Source organism: Cupressus sempervirens, chromosome 9 (assembly GCF_028749045.1).
Source record: "Cupressus sempervirens isolate cs-2001-9-10 chromosome 9, ASM2874904v1, whole genome shotgun sequence".
NCBI classification, from domain to species: Eukaryota; Viridiplantae; Streptophyta; class Pinopsida; order Cupressales; family Cupressaceae; genus Cupressus; species Cupressus sempervirens.
In genome coordinates this window covers 361,083,050-361,101,562 of record NC_143126.1, presented here as the reverse complement: position 1 = coordinate 361,101,562, position 18,513 = coordinate 361,083,050, and positions in this window count along the sequence as shown.

Genomic DNA, 18,513 nt, shown 5'->3' with positions numbered 1-18,513 from the left:
ATGAATTACATCCACCCTTAGCTCATAAGATGTGTCTAAGAGACTTTCCCACTCATACTCATGAGAATCCATACTTTGATCCCTAGCTTTGAGATGAGCAATATTTTGTCTAATTCATTCTCTATTCATGTCCTTAGGAGTAGATTCTTCTTGTTCCTTTTGTTGGGAGGTAGAAGCTTCCTCATTATTATTAGTAGTCAATATTTTTCTCCCCAAAGGGGAAGTGAGAGGGAAAAAGTCTTCACCTTGTGAAGTGGTAGCAATTATAGGAGGGTCATCACTCTCTAATTTGCTAGATGTGAGCAATCTTCAATCACATGTTGGTATATCATTGTCTAGCCCAAAGCCTAGACCACCAGTGTCTCAAGTATCATGACCTTGAGTGTGACATAAAGGTTCAACTAAAGCATTTTTATGACTAGTTAAGGACCCATGGCCCTGATAGCCCATTTTTGTTAGAAATTTATAGCCCTTTCCATATCTTTTAGGAGAAATAGGAGTAGTCATTGTAACTTCCTCATCTTCCTCTTCTCTGTAGATCCAGTCATTAATGGCCTATTCTTCCTTTTCTGCTTCTAGAGGTATTGATGATTGCACAAAAGTGCCAAAAAGTGTCATAGCAGAAGTGGCTAGTTGGTTTCCCATAGGACTGAGGGGAAATTGGTAAGCCAGCAATAGAGTCCAAAGTGTACTCACCCATACCAAGACTCATCATTTTTATTTTTTGTTCACACTCTTGCTAGCGCATGAGAAGAGCAGTTGTGTGGGACCAGCCTTTCAATAGTGGACAATTTGTTGATGGACATTGAGTTGTCATCAGGGATAACTATGTCAGTACCATTGAACGAGAACTTGATGCACTAATGGTACATAGAGGGCACCACTTGCATGTCATGAATCCATGGTCATCCCAACAACAAGTTATATGTGAGAGGTATATCTAGGACCTGGAAGACAACATCTTTTTGCACTGAACCAACTTGAATTGGTAGCACAATTAAACCCTTAGAAGGGCATTCAACCTCATCATAGGCTTTTATGGTGATCTTTCACCTAGGATCAATGGAAAATTCTAACATGCCCAACTATTGTATCACATTGAATGAGATAATATTTAACCCTGCACCATTGTCTATCAAGACTCGGCAGACGCAGGTACGAAAGATTTGAACTTCGACGGGGAGAGCAAGGTTATGGGGATGACTAAGAGCTTGGTCATCTTCTTCAAAAAAGGTGAGATAGTGAGGTGAGGAGATGTGGTTCACCATAGCTTGGAATCATTCCACATCAATATTTGTGGGAATGTTGGTAGAGCATAAAGCTTTCTCAATGATATCCTTGTGCAAAGGAGATAACTCTAGTAATTCAAAAATGGAGATTTGTGCTTGTGTGCATTGTAGTTAGCTAACAAGATCATAGTTGGAGATCTTGGAAGTAATCAATTACTTGGATGATGAAGCATTTTTAGGGTCATGAGAAACTTTTAGGACAACCTTAGATTTCCCCCTAGTAACAACGTTAAGTGGTTCACTCTGAGAAGACAAAGACTCAGCCGCTCAGAGTACCACCTTGGGTCTAGTATCAGTATGGTCTTGAGGAGTGGATCATGTCCTTAAGACCACTTTTGGTTGTTCATCTTCAGTGTCATAATTTGTCTAGTTGTCATTGTTGGAGCTTGCTATACATATGTATTCAACGGGCTCAAGCATGCCTATAACATTATCAATGTCAGCGTAAGCATAATTGATTTTGGCATCATGATTCTTTTTGGCAGCTTCCCTTGAGCTCTCACCCTTTTCATACTTAGGTAGGGGTTGTTTAAAGGCCTTATGATTAGCATTTTTCACAAGGCCATCTGTGACAACTTTTCTAGCTTCAATGAGGTCTTGAATTACGTCTTTGAGCTTGAAGCAATTTTTTGTGTTATGACCTTTACTTCGGTGATAGTTGCAAGTATGATCTTCTCTCCACCATGGCCGTCTAATGGTTGGATCATAAGGACATGAGATTTTTTGGCAAGGTAACCGACTTCTTTGCAAATTTAGAGCCTTTATCAAAGGTTTGTGGCTTTGAACCTTCCTATTATTTCATTGCATAGATGGCTTTGGAAAGATTAAACATAGGCTCCTTAGTCTTACGAGTGTCGACTACTCCATCATTGACAACATATTTGTTCTTATTCCAAGGTTTGCCTTTGTCTTTACCATTTCCATTGTTATTCTTGTCTTTTTTATAACAATATCACCCTTTCTGATAGCAACATCCTCAATGTGATATGCACTCTTGACCATGGCATTGAAGGATGTGAATAATCATTTTCTTAGATCAAAGTATAGCTCAAGTACAAGCGTATTGACAAAAATGTCAATTTTTTTTAGCCTCAGGAACTTGCCGAGGATATCAAGAATATAAAGATCTCCATCATTGAAGATATGTTGCAAAAGGTTCTCCCAGTTTTTGTTTGATGTTGCACAAGTCCAACATAGTCACAGGATGTTGAATGTTGTATGAATATTGTTGGATGAAGTGTTGTGCAAGTTTGTCAAATGTTTCAAGAGGAGGACTCAATTTTGTGAACCATTCCATAGCTTGTCCTCTTAGACTTCTAGGAAACAAATGCATAATAAAGGTGTCTTCATGCATAAAGTCCATGCTAATAGCATAGAAATGTTTCACATGGTCGTGAGGGTCACCATTTCCATCATATTTTTCATACTTAGGAACCTCTATATCCTTAGGAAATGGCAACATGTATAGACTCCTATCAAATGGAAGAGCGCAAATTGATTCAACAAATGATGTTTTAGGTGGCTCTTTTGAAGTTTGTAGTTGTACAAATTGTTTCCTTAGTTCTTGTATTTCTTCCCTTAAGATTTTAGCCTCAGTGGGCTCTCATTTTGAAATTATATGCTCAACATCAAAACCTTGAGGGAGTTTCCATTCCCTAGCTACCATGTATTGAAAGTATTGGTCTCCATTTTCCTCTAAAGCTCTAAGCATTAGTTTTTGGGCGAAGCCATCTTGTTGAAATTTGATCACGTCTTTGCTAGTTACTTCTTTATCAGTATCATGATAGGATGGTTTAGGTGGTGAAGGACATGCGCCAGCGGTAGCTCTAGGAGTCCTTGGTGGCCTGTGATTTCCATCATTGTTCTCAAAAGGATTTCAAGGACAAGTTCCTTTATGTCCTTCATAGCGTGCCTGATTGTCAGTGTTGACTTGTTGGTTTTCTCTTTCCATAGTGTATATAACCTCCAAAGTCTTTTGGGTTTCATGTGCTTGTTCTTCTAAGTGATGTTTAATTTCATCAGAGTGCACCATAGTGACTATACCACTCATATCCTTGGGTGTACCAAATGGATTTTCAAAACTATAAAGTGGGTTGTGCCGAACATTGGCCGTTTGTGTTTGAGCAAATTCGAGATTCTTATCACAAGGTTTCTTGTGAGGATGTTTGGGTGGTGTTTCCAATTGCTTGAAAATGAAAGGTGATATGGTCACCATTACCAAATTGATAACTAGTTGTGACCGGCATGTAAAGATTTGTCTTTGTTTAATAAGACAAGAGAAGTATGTGGGATTTGAAGCTTTTACAACTAGGACTAGTCACTTGTCAAAGTGTAATAGATGGCTTGTCAAATAGTGCTCAAGAGCTTACAACACTAGTGACTCAAGCCAAGGGAGTGAGAAAGAAGCTCAATAGCGAATAGCTAGAATAGAATAATAACAAGATTTTGACAAGCGATTCATCAAGGTTATTTCAAGACTTACATTCGATGGACTAAACCCATCTTTTTGACTTAGGAAAAATTCCTAACACACTGATACACAACTAGAATCAAAGGAGACTAATGTGACATTTCTTAGACCAAAAAAATTTGACTGCAGACATTGTTTTGGCAAAAAGAAATAACCTCAAGTGATACTTTCTTAGGAAGCAAGTGACAGAGTGCTAGTTTTGTGCAAAAAAGATCAATTTTTGACTTAAAGTGTTTGTTTCGATTCGTCAATCAGATGGTTTTTCAAGTCAAACAGTGTTTTTTTTTTTAATAGTTCATATCGGTTATCAGCAAGGTTTGCAAATAGTAGGTTTTTCAACATGTCTTAAAACAATTGACCAAGGGTAAAAATAACATTGTCAACACACATTTTTGATATCCGAACAACCTTCCTAGAAATTTTATTGAAATGTTTATGTTGTAAGAACGTTAACACAGGTCAACACATCAAAAATAGTAGCCAAGTAATCTACTTTAAAGTCATAGTTCATTACTCAACAACTTGGCCCATGCTTGATGCTCCTTCACCTAAGACTAAGTGGTTTCCCACAAGAGAGATTGGCTTTGTCATGGAAGTGTCATAAGCACAACCAAGGGAACACATATGGTGAGTGTAAAATCTTGGGGTGATCTGGGTAGTCCACTAGGATTGATCCTTGCACCAAGAAGTTGAGTGGCTAAAAAGGGTAGTTACTAACTTAGGATTGATCTTTAAAACAACTAGATTTTTGGACTTCAAACAATTTTGCTTATGGGTTGGTCTTAAAACCAAAGTGATAATTCTACAAAAGCACTTAATTAGATCCAATATGCTGCTGTAAAAAATTAGAGATAAAAAATAAAAGAAAATGGAGCTAGAAACTTGATTCAAGCCCCACGGTGGATGCCAAAAATGTACACTCAAAAGTTTCCCACTCTAAACCCTTCTATCCAAAAAATTTCATAAGTTTGGAATGCTTGGATGCTGACTTAGAGCTCCCTATCCATAGAGTGCAAGAGAGTATATTTCAAGAATAAGAAGGCTCTCACATGAGCCTTAGAGATACTCTTCTTGCTAGTAAACCATGCAATGGGAGGTTCCAAAGACAAAATGCAAGAATGCAAATGTCCCAAGGAGTTCCTCAAGGATGCAATGCAAATATGGAAACTAAGTTAAGATGAGAATGCAAAATGCAGCTATGCTAAAACATGTATGAGAGTGTTACAATCCAAATATTAAGCTATGTGAGATAGATTATTGCAAAATAGAAGCTAAACTAACATGTAACATGAATCTAAGCTAAAATACTATGGTATGAGAGAATGTAGACAAGAAATAGAAGTTCTCCACAAAGCTCCAAAGAAACTTGTTAGAAAACCTGTAGCATAACAATACTCAAAATATGGATGCTTTGACAGGGAAAGCTCTCTCCCTTTTAAAGTTGTACAGACAGTAGAGATCAAGATGAAGATGGTGAATGATCAACGCTGGAATTTGAAAAGAGGAGTGATTCATGTGCACACACAAGTTGACCAATAGAATATAAATTGACTTGTCATATAAGACAAAAGTCACAAAGCATTTCCTTTAATTGCAAAATAGAAAAAGGACTTTATGTGTGCACTTTAAGTGGGTTAGAAGAATGGGGTATTTTATTTAATTAAAAGGGGACATGTTCTTTTAATCAAATAATGAACTTAGGATAGCATAGTCAAACTATAGGTTATAATCAAATAAATTTATTATTAGCAATTTGATATAGGTAAATGATTAAATTAGTTTAGCCAAAATGCTGAGAAAGGGACTAATAGTCTAGATGACTATTTTTTTAAAATTATGGATTTAAATACTAAAGAAACTAGGGCATAGACTAATCTTAACCTGATAGAGAAAGATCTCTAGATCAAAATTCAAGATATAGAGTTAGAAGCTAATTTGATTAAGACTAAACACTCTTTAAGAAAGATAAAAAACTATAAGATCCAAGGTTAGAGAGATATATCCAAATTAAATTGGAATATGGAAGGTGATAGGGGAGGTCTAAATATTTCTTCAATATTATCATAGAAAAGAATAAAAAGGATCTCATTGAACACGTTCACTTTAATGGTGGAAATTTTTTAGACCCAGAGCTAATTCAGTTAGCTTTCTTTGAGTACTATTCTTAGCTTCTTTCATATGAGATGTCTAATGCTAATTATGAGGCACTTGATAAATTTCTTCAACCAATTCCTAGAAAAGCTATCAGAAGAAGATAGCAACCGACTAAATAATCCTATTAATTTGGAAGAAGTTAAATGGGCTATCAACTCTTTAGCTAGTGATAAATCTATTCATAATAGATTGAAAATAATAAAAGAGGGAGATTGTTTGAGGGAGATTGATAAGAACATACAAGTATGATCAATATGTTTCAATCATTATTTTGTCACTAATGTCAAACCTATTATTTTCTAGTAAGACAACTACTTATATGATTCAAGTTCTATCACTTATTTGATTGATGAAGAGGATTTGATCAAAAGAGGATTCTATAGTCTTCAGATAGTTTTTCTGGGAATTGGTTGAAGAAATTTATCAAGTGCCTCATAATTAGCTTTAGACATCTCAGATGAAAGAAGCTAAGAATAGTACTCAAAGAAAGCTGACTGAATTAGCTCTAGGTCTAAAAAATTTCCATCATTAAAGTGAATGTGTTCAATGAGATCCCTTTTATTATTTTCTGTGATAATATTGAAGAAATATTTAGACCTCCCCTATCACCTTCCATATTCCAATTTAATTTGGATCTATCTCTCTAACCTTGGATCTTATAGTTTTGGATATTTCTCAAAGAGTGTTTAGTCTTAATCAAATTAGCTTCTAACTCTATATCTTGAATTTTGATCTAGAGATCTTTCTCTATCAGGTTAAGATTAGTCTATGCCCTAGTTTCTTTAGTATTTAAATCCATACTTTTTTAAACCAATAATCTAGAAAATCTTTTTCCAAGCATCAACTAATCCTTCCCACATTTCTCTTGGTTGAACATCACCACTAACAGTTTATAAATACTAGTGACCTTCCTAAGAGCACCCATAGTATCCTAGTCTTTAATAAGAGAAATATTAAGTTTAAAGGGCTTGTCAACCTTCACCCTAGAAATCAGAGTCTCATCTTGCAACCCAATCTTTGTAGAGTTTGGGGAATGGTTAGGGAGAGAAGTTGGAGTAACTATGATAGCTGAGTGCCCATAATTAGAGTAAAAAAAAAGAAGAGAAGAGTTTTTATAAATTCTATCCAATCTACAATAAACCCTTTGACATCCCTTTTGATTATTGCACCAAGTATACCATATATCCTCAAATTCTAATTTTCTACCTTCTAAAGAATTTAACACATTAAATTTCCTCTTAGATTTGTTCGAGAAGAATAATTTATTACCTTTCCAACTAAAAGAGTTACCTCCAATTTTATCCTCCCTATGTTCACCATATTAAAATCACCAATAAAGATCCACCAAGTATTAGGAAAATTATTTGAAGTCCATTCCCAATGTGTTGCTCTGTCCCTATAGTCATTAGGTGCATAGAAGTTACAAAAACCAAAGCTGTAACCATCTTTACTGAATACAATCCATAATTACCTATGATAAGGAGAAACTCCTCTATTAACTATATAATCCACCCAGTTAGGTCCCACAAGAATAGTAGCTCCCCCCTCCCTCTTTCATGGTTGGAGTATAATGTAGTGAAAATAGAGTGAGCTTGAAATCCAATTACTTTAATTTTTTCTAAATAAATAAAATCATTTTGTATAAGTTTACTACACCATCTTTTGAGAATGTATTTTCTAGCATTCATCTCCAACCCTTCTAACATTCCAACTATGGGCATTGATCATGTTCATGATTTTTAGGGTTGTTCTTACCATTGTTATACAATCTATTCAAGAAATCAGTGATATATCCCTATCTATTTTTATAACCATCAAGATTGGTTAATATCTAGTTATCACTACCCTTTCTTTTCTTATTTCTTTTGTTCATGACTTCAAAAAAAGGGGCTTCATTTCTATTCTTATCTAGAGATATTTCCATCCCTGAAGACTTCAAACCATTCAACTACATATTCTTATCAGTTAAAGAGTGATTGACATTCTTAACTAGCTCTTCCCTCTTAGCTAGAGAATTAAGAGCAAGTTGTTGAGCATTAAACTTGATGGTGGTTTAAACCAAAGACATTGAAACAACATTTTATTTTGGACAAATAATGGATTTTAACTGAGTAGAACCACTTGGGATGATCTTAGTAATAGAAATAAGATCATTAGTAGGAGTTAGCTCAGTATCATAAAGAGGGTTGACAATAGTATCAAATTCCTTTTCTAAGGCAACATTAGAAAGTTTATTTTTATCATTTTCCATAGGCTTATCTATCCCTAGAATACTATCAGAGTTACCTAAGGATGGTGTCAAAGGTTTATCTATTTTAGAACTAGAAACTTTATTAGAATTATCTTTAGAAATCTCAAAGTTAGTAGTTTGGGGTCTAAATAAGTCTGGATAGTCCTTTCTTACATGCCTATTCCTTTTGCAATGAAAATAAGCACCAAGATTACCAAGTCAAGAGACTTTCCATGAAAAACCTTTAGTATCAACAATAAGGGAGATATTATTAGGGAATACGATTCCAAGTTTGAGAGCAGATAGAACCCTAGCATTTAAATGTGGGAGGGTAGTCTTAGATTGTTCTATCTACAAAATTGGGCCAATAGGCTTCAATAACTAGTGGATAAAGGGCCAAAATTCAATATTCAAGTTCTTAATTTCTACCCAATTCAATGAAGCCTAGAAAACACTTCTTTTACATTCCTAGTCAATGACCATGGGAAGGCTTTGAATAGAGATTTACCCACATTCCAAATTTTTTTGCTAAGTTTTCTTTCTTGCATACTATGAGTCTTAACAAATACAAAAAAGAGCCCCCTTTGAACCATTCTATAAAAATTAACATGAATCCCATGTTTCTTACCCCAAACACTTACAACCCATTCATCAAAATATTTTTGGGAGGGTAAAAACCCTTTATCTAAATATGTAAAGAAAACTACAATGATTTTTAAATGAGATTGTTATATTTTAATATCTCTTACCATATCCTCCATTCGGTGAGAGAAAAGGGTCTTTAGTTCATGGGGTATGATCTTACCTTCCTCCTTTCCTCCACTAACACTAGATTCATAGTTGCCCCCATCCTTGAGTCTATCTCCATTGCTATGGCTTTGTTGCTTTGAATTCCATCCAGAGTGATCTTACAAATCTTACTAGAAAAGAAATCAAACAAAAGGGAAGAAGTTAAAGAATCCTCCACCACAACCTTATATGACAATTTCTCAAGAAATTCCTTTTACTAAACTCAAGAATTATCATGGTCATGGGTGTTGTTAAAAAATCTCATCAACTTTCATCATTTCTCTAGACTTCTCTCCTCTGCCATCAACCATGAGTGTCTCCCTTTAATCTCTCATAAGTGATCTAGGGTGGATAGATAATGATGGGGTGGGATAAGATTTACCAATTATTGATAGGGAAGCCCAAATAAAACACAAACGAAAACCATGAAAGAATACTTAATAAAGCACACTAGCAAAGAAAACAAGTACCAAAAATGAGAAAGCAGTGAAAATTAGGTAACAAAAAGAGAAAAAATGGCCAAGAAACACATCACAAGGTACAAGAGTTGAGGCACATAAGTGTTTGGCTGCCATACATAGTTGTAGAGATATACTATCTATGTAATGAAAAAATAAAAATAAATTACATGTACCAACAAGGAAGAATTATGCAAATCATTTGTTGATGAAATGAAAAAAGAATTTGAAATGTCAATCTTTGGTGAGATCAAATTATTTTTTGGCCTACTAGTATATCAAATGAACCAAGGTATCTTTATTACCTAATCCAGATATATCAAGGAGATACTAAAAACTTTAGGAATGGAAGATTCAAAACTAGTTAGTACACCTATGGTTATTGGACATAAATTATCTAAGAATGATGATTCTGCTAATCTGAACCAGACATTATATAGATAAATGATTGGAAAATTGCAATATATTATTCATAAAAAACCTGATATTTGTTAGGAATAGGGTGTCTCAACCTTGGATAATTCCTATTCTTTTTATTTGTTTTGTAAATGTATTTTTTGTAAATAATGTAATTAAGTGTGAGTGTACCTATCTGATTGGCATGTTGATGCATCACTCTACTTGCATGTGTCAGCATCTTGAACTATGATGGATTCTTATCATAGATTTCTATGATGGATTCCTATGACACATTAGAGCTATCTTTGGAATATTTAATTGTGTGTAAGGAAATCATGACTAAAATAGTCATGTTGGATTCCTATGACATGTAAGAACTATCTTTGGAAGATTTAATTGTGTGTAAGGAAATCATGACTAAAATGGTTATGAAAAATTTCTACGACATGTAAGAGCTATCTTTGGAAGATGCCCTAAAAATAGAAAGCACATTATATAAGCACTTTGAGGGTTGTAGATAGTGGTGAGTGAGTGTGTGTGAGTAATTTATTATTTATTTCTATTGGATAAGTCTTCCATGTCCTAAAAGAGCTTGCACTACAAGTGTACCTTTAATTGAAGATAATACATTGTGCAGGTTTTGGAGGGGTGATGTTGTTTTACCAAAAGGTTTTTCCCCAATGACATATCTTTGTGTTTGTGTTTTCTTTCTCTATCTATTTTTTGTATTCATGGTTTACTACAATATTATTTTTTACATAATATTGAATCTATAATTGGAAGGATTTTAAAAGAATTTTCACAATACTTTCCTTAAGAGATTAGTGTAGGAAGCTATTTTCCACACCTGAGTTTCCTTATAAGTGGTATCAGAGCTTGATCAACTTTTGATCCTAGTTGTTGGGTAGGGTCTTTTGAGCTAATCTCAAGTTTGAGCTAATGACTTCACTTAATTTGAGACCTACCAAAATATCTTAAGTGGATTGGGATCTCAAGGATCCAAAAGCTAAGGATCTCATTAGAATGTCTAGTTGATTCAGTTCTCCTAAATGTTATTGATGAGAAGACCACAAGTAGTTTGTGGACACAGCTTGGATATATGTATTAGTCCAAATCTTTGGCGAACACACTATTCCTAAGGAAGAAACTATATTCTTCAAGAATGGAGGAAGGAGGATCTATTATAGATCATCTAATCTACTCATTGCACAATTGACATTATCTTGTATCAAGATAGAGGAAGAGGATTGATGTATGAACCTATTATGTTCCTTTCTAGATTCATGGGACCATGTTGTGATAGTTCTTGGAAGTACTTTAGTCATTTTTAGAATGGATGATGTGGTCTCTTTTCTATTATCTGAGGAGATAAGGAGAAAGTCATCAGATTTGGCTAAGGAAGCTCTTGCTATTTTTGGTAGATCCAATGATAGAGGCTGGACAACTAACAATAAGTCTAGATAGGGTAGATCCAAATCCCATGGAAAATCAAAGACTCCTAAAAATTCCAAGGAAAAATGCTAGAACTATGATAAGACTGGGAAGTTTTATAAAGACTGTAAAGAGCCAAAGAAGAAGAAGAAGAAGGCCTCAGATTAAGGTTTAGAAAAATATCAAGAAGATGGTGATGCTTTCATTGTAGCCTTGGTAGTGCATGTATCTTATGATGTGTGGTTGATAGACTCGGGTGCTTCTTTCCATATGACCTCTTATCAAAGCTAGTTCTCAAAGTATGAAGTTTTTGATGGTGGAAAGGTGTACTTGGGTGATGATTATCATGTAAAGATAGTTGGATGAGGATGAATCGCTATTAGAATCCATAATGGACAAGTAAAGTGGATTAGTAGGGTAATGCACATCCCTAGTTTGGCATGAAACCTATTATCTATAAGTATGCTGAATGATGGAGGTGTACAAATTTTTTTTTTCTAAAGATGGACATAAGATGATGAGAGGAGCTATGTTGCTTGCTAAGGGTTCTAGGAGAGGTACTATGTTTTAGCTTGATGCATGTATTTCTAAATGTAATAGTTCTTCTATTTCAAAGAAGAGAGCAACTATCACTTCATCCCCACCATCTAAACAAGCAGTAAGTAAGATTGTGGTTATTGGTTCTAATGAGTAGTGTTGCATGTATACCTAAGGGTGCAAACACATTGGAAGGAAAGCTTCTTGCAAAAAAGATAATGTTGTGGCATATGAGATTTGGCCACATTGGTGAGAAGGGTCTTAGAACCCTAAAGAACAAGAACTTCATTGAGGGGTTAAATTATTGTAATTTTGAGTTTGATTTTTGTGAACATTGTGTCTACAATAAAAAAAATCATGATTTATTTTACACTAGTTCTCACAAATATTTTGATGTTTTGGATCTTATTCATTCTGATGTATTTAGTCCTATAAAAGTTTCTTCAATCTCCAAGTTTGTATTTTTTGTATCTTCCATAGATTATTACAATAGAAGGACATGGATTTATTTTTTGAAAAGTAAGACACAAGTCTTTAGTCAGTTCAAGAAATTTAAAGCCCTTGTAGAGAATCAAACTAGTAAGAAGATTAAGTGTGTGAGAACTAACAATGGTGGTGAGTTTTTCTCAGTAGAGTTTGAATAGTTCTATAAAGAATGAGGTATCGAGAGGCATAAGACATCTCCTTGTACTCGACAACAAAATGGGCTTCCCAAAAGAATGAATAGGACACTAATGGAGAACACTAGGAGTATGCTTAGTGGAGCTGGTCTTGTACAAAAGTTTTGGGCTGAAGTTGTGGCCACTTCTTGCTATTTTGTTAATAGATCTCTTACATCAACTCTTGTTGGTAAGACACCCATGGAGGTGTGGTCTAGTAAGAATCCTTCAATTAGACATCTTTGTATTTTTGGTTGTGAAGCTTATGCACATGTTCTAAAGGAGAAAAGATATAAGTTGCAAAAAAAAGCTATCAAATGTATTTTCATTAGATATGGTGTTGGTATGAAAGGATACAGGCTTTGGGACCCTATGACTAGTAAGGTTTTGTATAGTAGAAATGTTATTTTTAGAGAGCTAACATCTTCTCATATTTTGCTACAACTAGATGAAAAAGAGAAGAAAGAAGATATTGTTTAGTTGCCTCCTACCCCTAAGAAGACTAAACAAAAAGATCACATAGGGTTTAATGATGAGGAGAGCTTTAGTAGCTCTAATAGTTTAGAAGAAGAGGAAGAAAAACCTCAACCTCAACCCTTGAGGAGATCCATGAGAGTAAGGAAGCTACCAAAAAGTTTTGGTTATTCTATGTTAGATTCTAGTTGTGCTTTTGCTTTGATTACTAACACTGATGAGCCTAGATCTATGAAAGAGGCTTTGGTTATGGAAAATGCAGGTTCTTGGATTGAAGCCATGGATGACGAGATGGATTCATTGGATAAAAACAAAACTTGGGACCTTGTACCTTTTCATAAAGGATGGAAACCTATTGGTAGCAAATGGGTGTTCAAGAAAAAATTCTATGCAAATGGTAGTGTTCAAAGGTACAAAGCTAGATTGGTTGTGAAGGGGTACTCATAGGTAGAGGGAATAGATTATGGTGAAATATTCTCTCCTATTACAAAGTTGACATCCATTAGGTTTCTATTATCTCTTGCTAAATCATATGATTTAGAGATAGAATAGATGGATGTGAAGACAACTTTCCTTCATGGTGATTTGGAGGAAGAGATTTATATGTTACAGCCTAAGCACTACATTGTTAAAGGTAAATAATATTTGGTTTGTAGATTAAACAAGTCTCTATATGGTTTGAAACAATCTCCTAGGATGTGTTACCTTAAGTTTGATGCCTTTGTGTTGCCAATTAGATTTGTAAGATCAAAATTAGATCATTGTTTTTACTTTAGATTTGAAATTGATCACCTTCTTATTGTTGCATTATATGTTAATGATATGTTGCTATTTAGGAAGGGTATGGGTATGATTTCTAATTTTAAATCTTAGTTGTTAGCATAGTTTGAGATGAAAGATCATGGGGTAGTAAGGTACACCTTGGGTATGTAAATTAGTAGAGATAGGTCTAACAAAAAACTTTGGTTGAGTCAGAGTAAGTATGTGAAGTCTATGTTGGAAAGGTTCAACATGGCAGATTGTAAACCATTGTGTATTCCCATTTTGATGGGAACAAAGTTATCTATAGATGATTGTGCAAAATCTTCTAGTGAGGTGGATGACATGAGTAGAGTACCTTATGCTAGTGCAGTTGGAAATCTTATGTATGCTATGGTCTATACTAAACTAGATATTGTCAAAGTAGTGGAAGTTCTAAGCTAGTTTATGGCTAATCCTAGATGGGTACATTGGGATGCAGTTATGCAAGTATTCAAATATTTGAGGGGTACACTAGATTAATCCATTTGTTACCATGGTACAACTCTTTTAGAGCTCCACATTTAGTTTGTATTCATAGGTTTGTGGATTCAGATTGGGTAGGTGATGTTAACAATAGGAGATCCACCAGTGCTTATGCGTTCACTATGTTTGGTGGTGCCATCAATTGGATGGGTAAGTGAAAACCCGTGGTTTCTTTGTCCACTACAAAATTTGAGTACATGGTTGCTACTCATGCTTGTAAGGAAGCTATTTGGCTTAGGAGATTGTGTTTAGATATTGGTGTTGATGCAGGAAAATTACTATTTTTTGTGATAGTCATAGAGTTATTTTCCTTGCAAAGAATCCAACTTTCCATGCCTAAACAAAGCACATTGATGTGCAGTTTCACTTTGTGAGAGATATGGTGGAAGATGGAAAGGTAAATTTGGAGAAGGTAGATATTATAAAGAATGTTGTAGATGCATAGATTCCTATAATGCATGATAGCTATCTTTGGAATATTTAATTGTGTGTAAGGAAATCATGACTAAAATGGTTATGATAGATTCCTATGACATGCAAGAACTATCTTTGGAAGATTTAATTGTGTGTAAGGAAATTATGACTGAAATGGTTATGATAGATTCCTATGATGTGTATGAGCTATCTTTGGAAGATGCCCTAAAAATGGAAAGCATATTATATAAGCACTTTGAGGGCTATAGATAGTGGTGAATGAGTGTGTGAGTAGTGTATTGTTGATTCTTATTGGACAAGTCTTCTATGTCCTAAAAGAGATTGCATAGCAAGTGTGTTGTAACCTTTGAGTTGAAGATAATACATTGTGCAATTTTTGGAGGGGTGGGGTTATTTTACCAAAAGGTTTTTCCCCACCAGCATATCTTTGTGTTTGTGTTTTCTTTCTCTTTCTATTTTTTTGTATTCATGGTTGACTACAATATTATTGTTTACATAATATTAAATCTATAACTGTAAGGATTTAAAAAGAATTTGCACAATACTTTCCTTAAGAGATTAGTGTAGGAAGTTGTTTTCTGCACCTGAGTTTCCTTACAATATTGCATTAGCAACTAGGATAGTTGCAATATTTTTTACAAGTCCTAAGGAAAACCACATGATGGCAGTAAAGAGGATACTAAGATATCTAAAAGGAACACAATGCTATGGATTGTATTACAAGAAGAATGATAGTTTTAAACTCAGTATATTTTTTAATTCTAATTGGGAAAAAAATGTTGATGACAAAAAGAGCACAAGTGGAGGTGCATTCTTTCTAGGAAAGAGACCAATTTTATGGACAAGCAAGAAGTAGAATTACATTTTCCAATCAACAACTAAAGCTTAGTATGTGGCAGCAATGATGATTTTTTCAAATATCATATGGATCAAGAAATTTTTGAAATATATGAAGGAAAAGATCATAGATCTAGTGGTTATCTATTGTGACAACACTAGTGCTATTAATATATCAAATAATCCTCTAATGCCCACAAAAACAAAAGATATTGAGCTATCAACTATCATTACTTGAGAGAGCTAGTTCAAGACAAAGAATTAAAATTGGAGTATGTGAAAACTAAAGAGTAAATAGCTGACATATTCATTAAATATTTACCCAAAGATTCTCATTAATTCATTAGAGGTAAACTAGGGGTGATTCTGCTAGACAAATCTACTTAAGCAAAGATTGTGCTCTACATCAAATGTACTGATCAAGCTATCTTACAAATTGATGTAGACAGTTCTACTTTAGGAGTTTCCTAAGGTAGTAGTGAAGAAGAAGAATATAATGATGGATTAGTCATACAAATATGATCAAAGATGAATTTAGAACTATGATAAATATATCTACATGAAAAGATGGATGAGTTGAAATGTCTTTGGCATTATTGTTAAAGAGGGAGAGATATCTAGAGGGAGCTAATGAAAGTAAAATATCCATGGAAGAAGGATAGATTACTAAGTGGGAGTTCATAAGACTTAATAGAGGCATTTTCATATTTGATATGATAGAAATAACTTATGTGTTGCATATCAAAGTTACAAAGATGAGAATCATAATGAAACTATAGATAGATATGATACATTTAGGATGTTTCTTGAGACAATACATGTTTTGGATTGCATAGTAACTAGAGGTGTTTCTATCAATGGCAAAGAGGGAGATTGTTGGAAACTATAACTAGAAATTTTTTTATGTTGTCATTGATTTTGGTGAGACAATCTATTTGATCCAAGTTACATATCTATTCTATTGATGAAGAGGATTTGAGAAGTTATTCATAACAAAAATGATCTAGAGGAAAGGTTCAGTTATAAAGAGGAAACAATAAATAGACACTTAATTAATTAGATTTTGACAAGATAAAGTGATTGTTTAAATCATGTTGCAAGTGGAGAAGATAGTAATTCTAAAGCTTTGTAGATGTGATCAAACATAGATCAAATGCATAGGCTTGATTGGGAAATAGAGTAGAAGATTAAGGAACTTGAAGTATATGCTTAGTGATGCTAGAGTTGACTAAGTTCTAGAAAAAGTAGAGAAAAATTAGTGTTGACCAAGCATTAGTATTGACCAAGTGATAATTAATGTGTTGAGAAAGAAATTTATTAGTGACTGAGTAACCTAGTGATGATCGGGTGTCAGAACATAGTATTGGGTGAGGAACAATATTTTAACAGTTTATGAGAAATCATAAATTCTAGCTAACTAAGTTGATTTCTTGGGATATGGAAAGCATGTTGAAGATAAGGATTAATGTGTTGGATCATTTAATGCCAAAAGAGGATTAGGCAAATGATGTAAGGAATGAATTCCAAGAGAAGTTTCTAGAAAATAAGAGGATAAACAAGATGGCAATTAGATTCAAGGTATGTGGTGGATCTAATCATAAACCCTAAGATCTATGGTGATGTTGAAGCAAAATAAATTCAAAATTACCTATTTTAGGAGGTGCAAGGGAAAACTTTCAAAGAGCTCTAGAGTGTTGTTGAAAGTTGGAGCAATTGCTAATTTTATTGACATGTGAATCTAAGTAGAAGGTTGAGAAGAGTCAAGTTGAGATGGAGAGTGGTTACTTGAAGGGTTTCGAAGTGAATCAACAACTGAAATGACAATGGAGGCCAAATAGTGAATCAACTCACTGCTATATTTGGACCCAAATTGTGATAGCATGACATTGAGATTGTGATGTCCTGCTATCACCCAAGTGACAAAACCAAGAATTGGATCTTGTTGGATGGGTGTCAAAATTTTGGTATTATAAATTACAACAAAAAATTTCATTCATCATAATTATGATGCAAAAAGCCATCACAATTTGGTAGAAGGAAAGGCCAAGATGTCATCGTCACATTGTCATCATTGTGATAGGAGACCATTGTAATTATGACATCTAAAATTTTCACTTTTCTATCAAAATAGCAATGCTTTCTTTGTATGGATAACATTCAAGCTTCTAAATGTCTATCAACTACAATAGTATGTGACAACAGTGTCGTGAGTGCAATGACTCTCTGTCATGTTTATCCATCACACTTATGATAGATATGTGATGACAATGCTCTTGTTCTAACATCATTCTATTAGACCCATCCATGACAACTGTGAGGGCCTACTAATATATGAAAAAAATTGTTCTTTGTTAGAAATAAATTTTACTATGTTGGTCACATGCGTATGCTATTTAGTGCAAGCCATGCAGTTTCCTTTTTGGCCCCTCTCATGGAGATTGTGTTTGACATTCTTCTAAGTTGTTTGATTGATACTAATTCTTCTCAAGCATTTCATAGATAGTGTTACATTTTCATTTTCATTTTATATTATTGTAGATAAGAAGCCTAGCATCATGATTATTTCTCACTGCAAGAATCCATGGATTCAACATACATTTTGTGTGAAATATTAGTTAATTGAGGACTTGACATGAAAATAGATAGACCACTATCAAATGTTTCCAAGTAGCAATGGTCTGCCTATGTTCATGTCAAGTCCTCAATAAACTAATGTTACACACAAAATGTATGTTGAATCCACAACTTACTACATAAGGAAATAATCATGACATTGGGATTCTTATCTACAATAGTATAAAAAGGAAATAGAAATGCAACACTATCTATGAAACACTTAAGTAGAAGTAGTATCAATCATACAACTTAGAAGAATGTCAAGACCTCTACCAAATAGCATACTCGTGTGATCAACATAGTAAAATCTATTTCTAACAAAGAAGAAGAATTTTTTTTAACATGTTCTAAATAATGTATACTACATATTACGAGTATGATCTTAAAATCATGTTTAATAACTCACAACATTATGTAGAAGATCGTGTGATTTGAAAACCCATTGTGATGG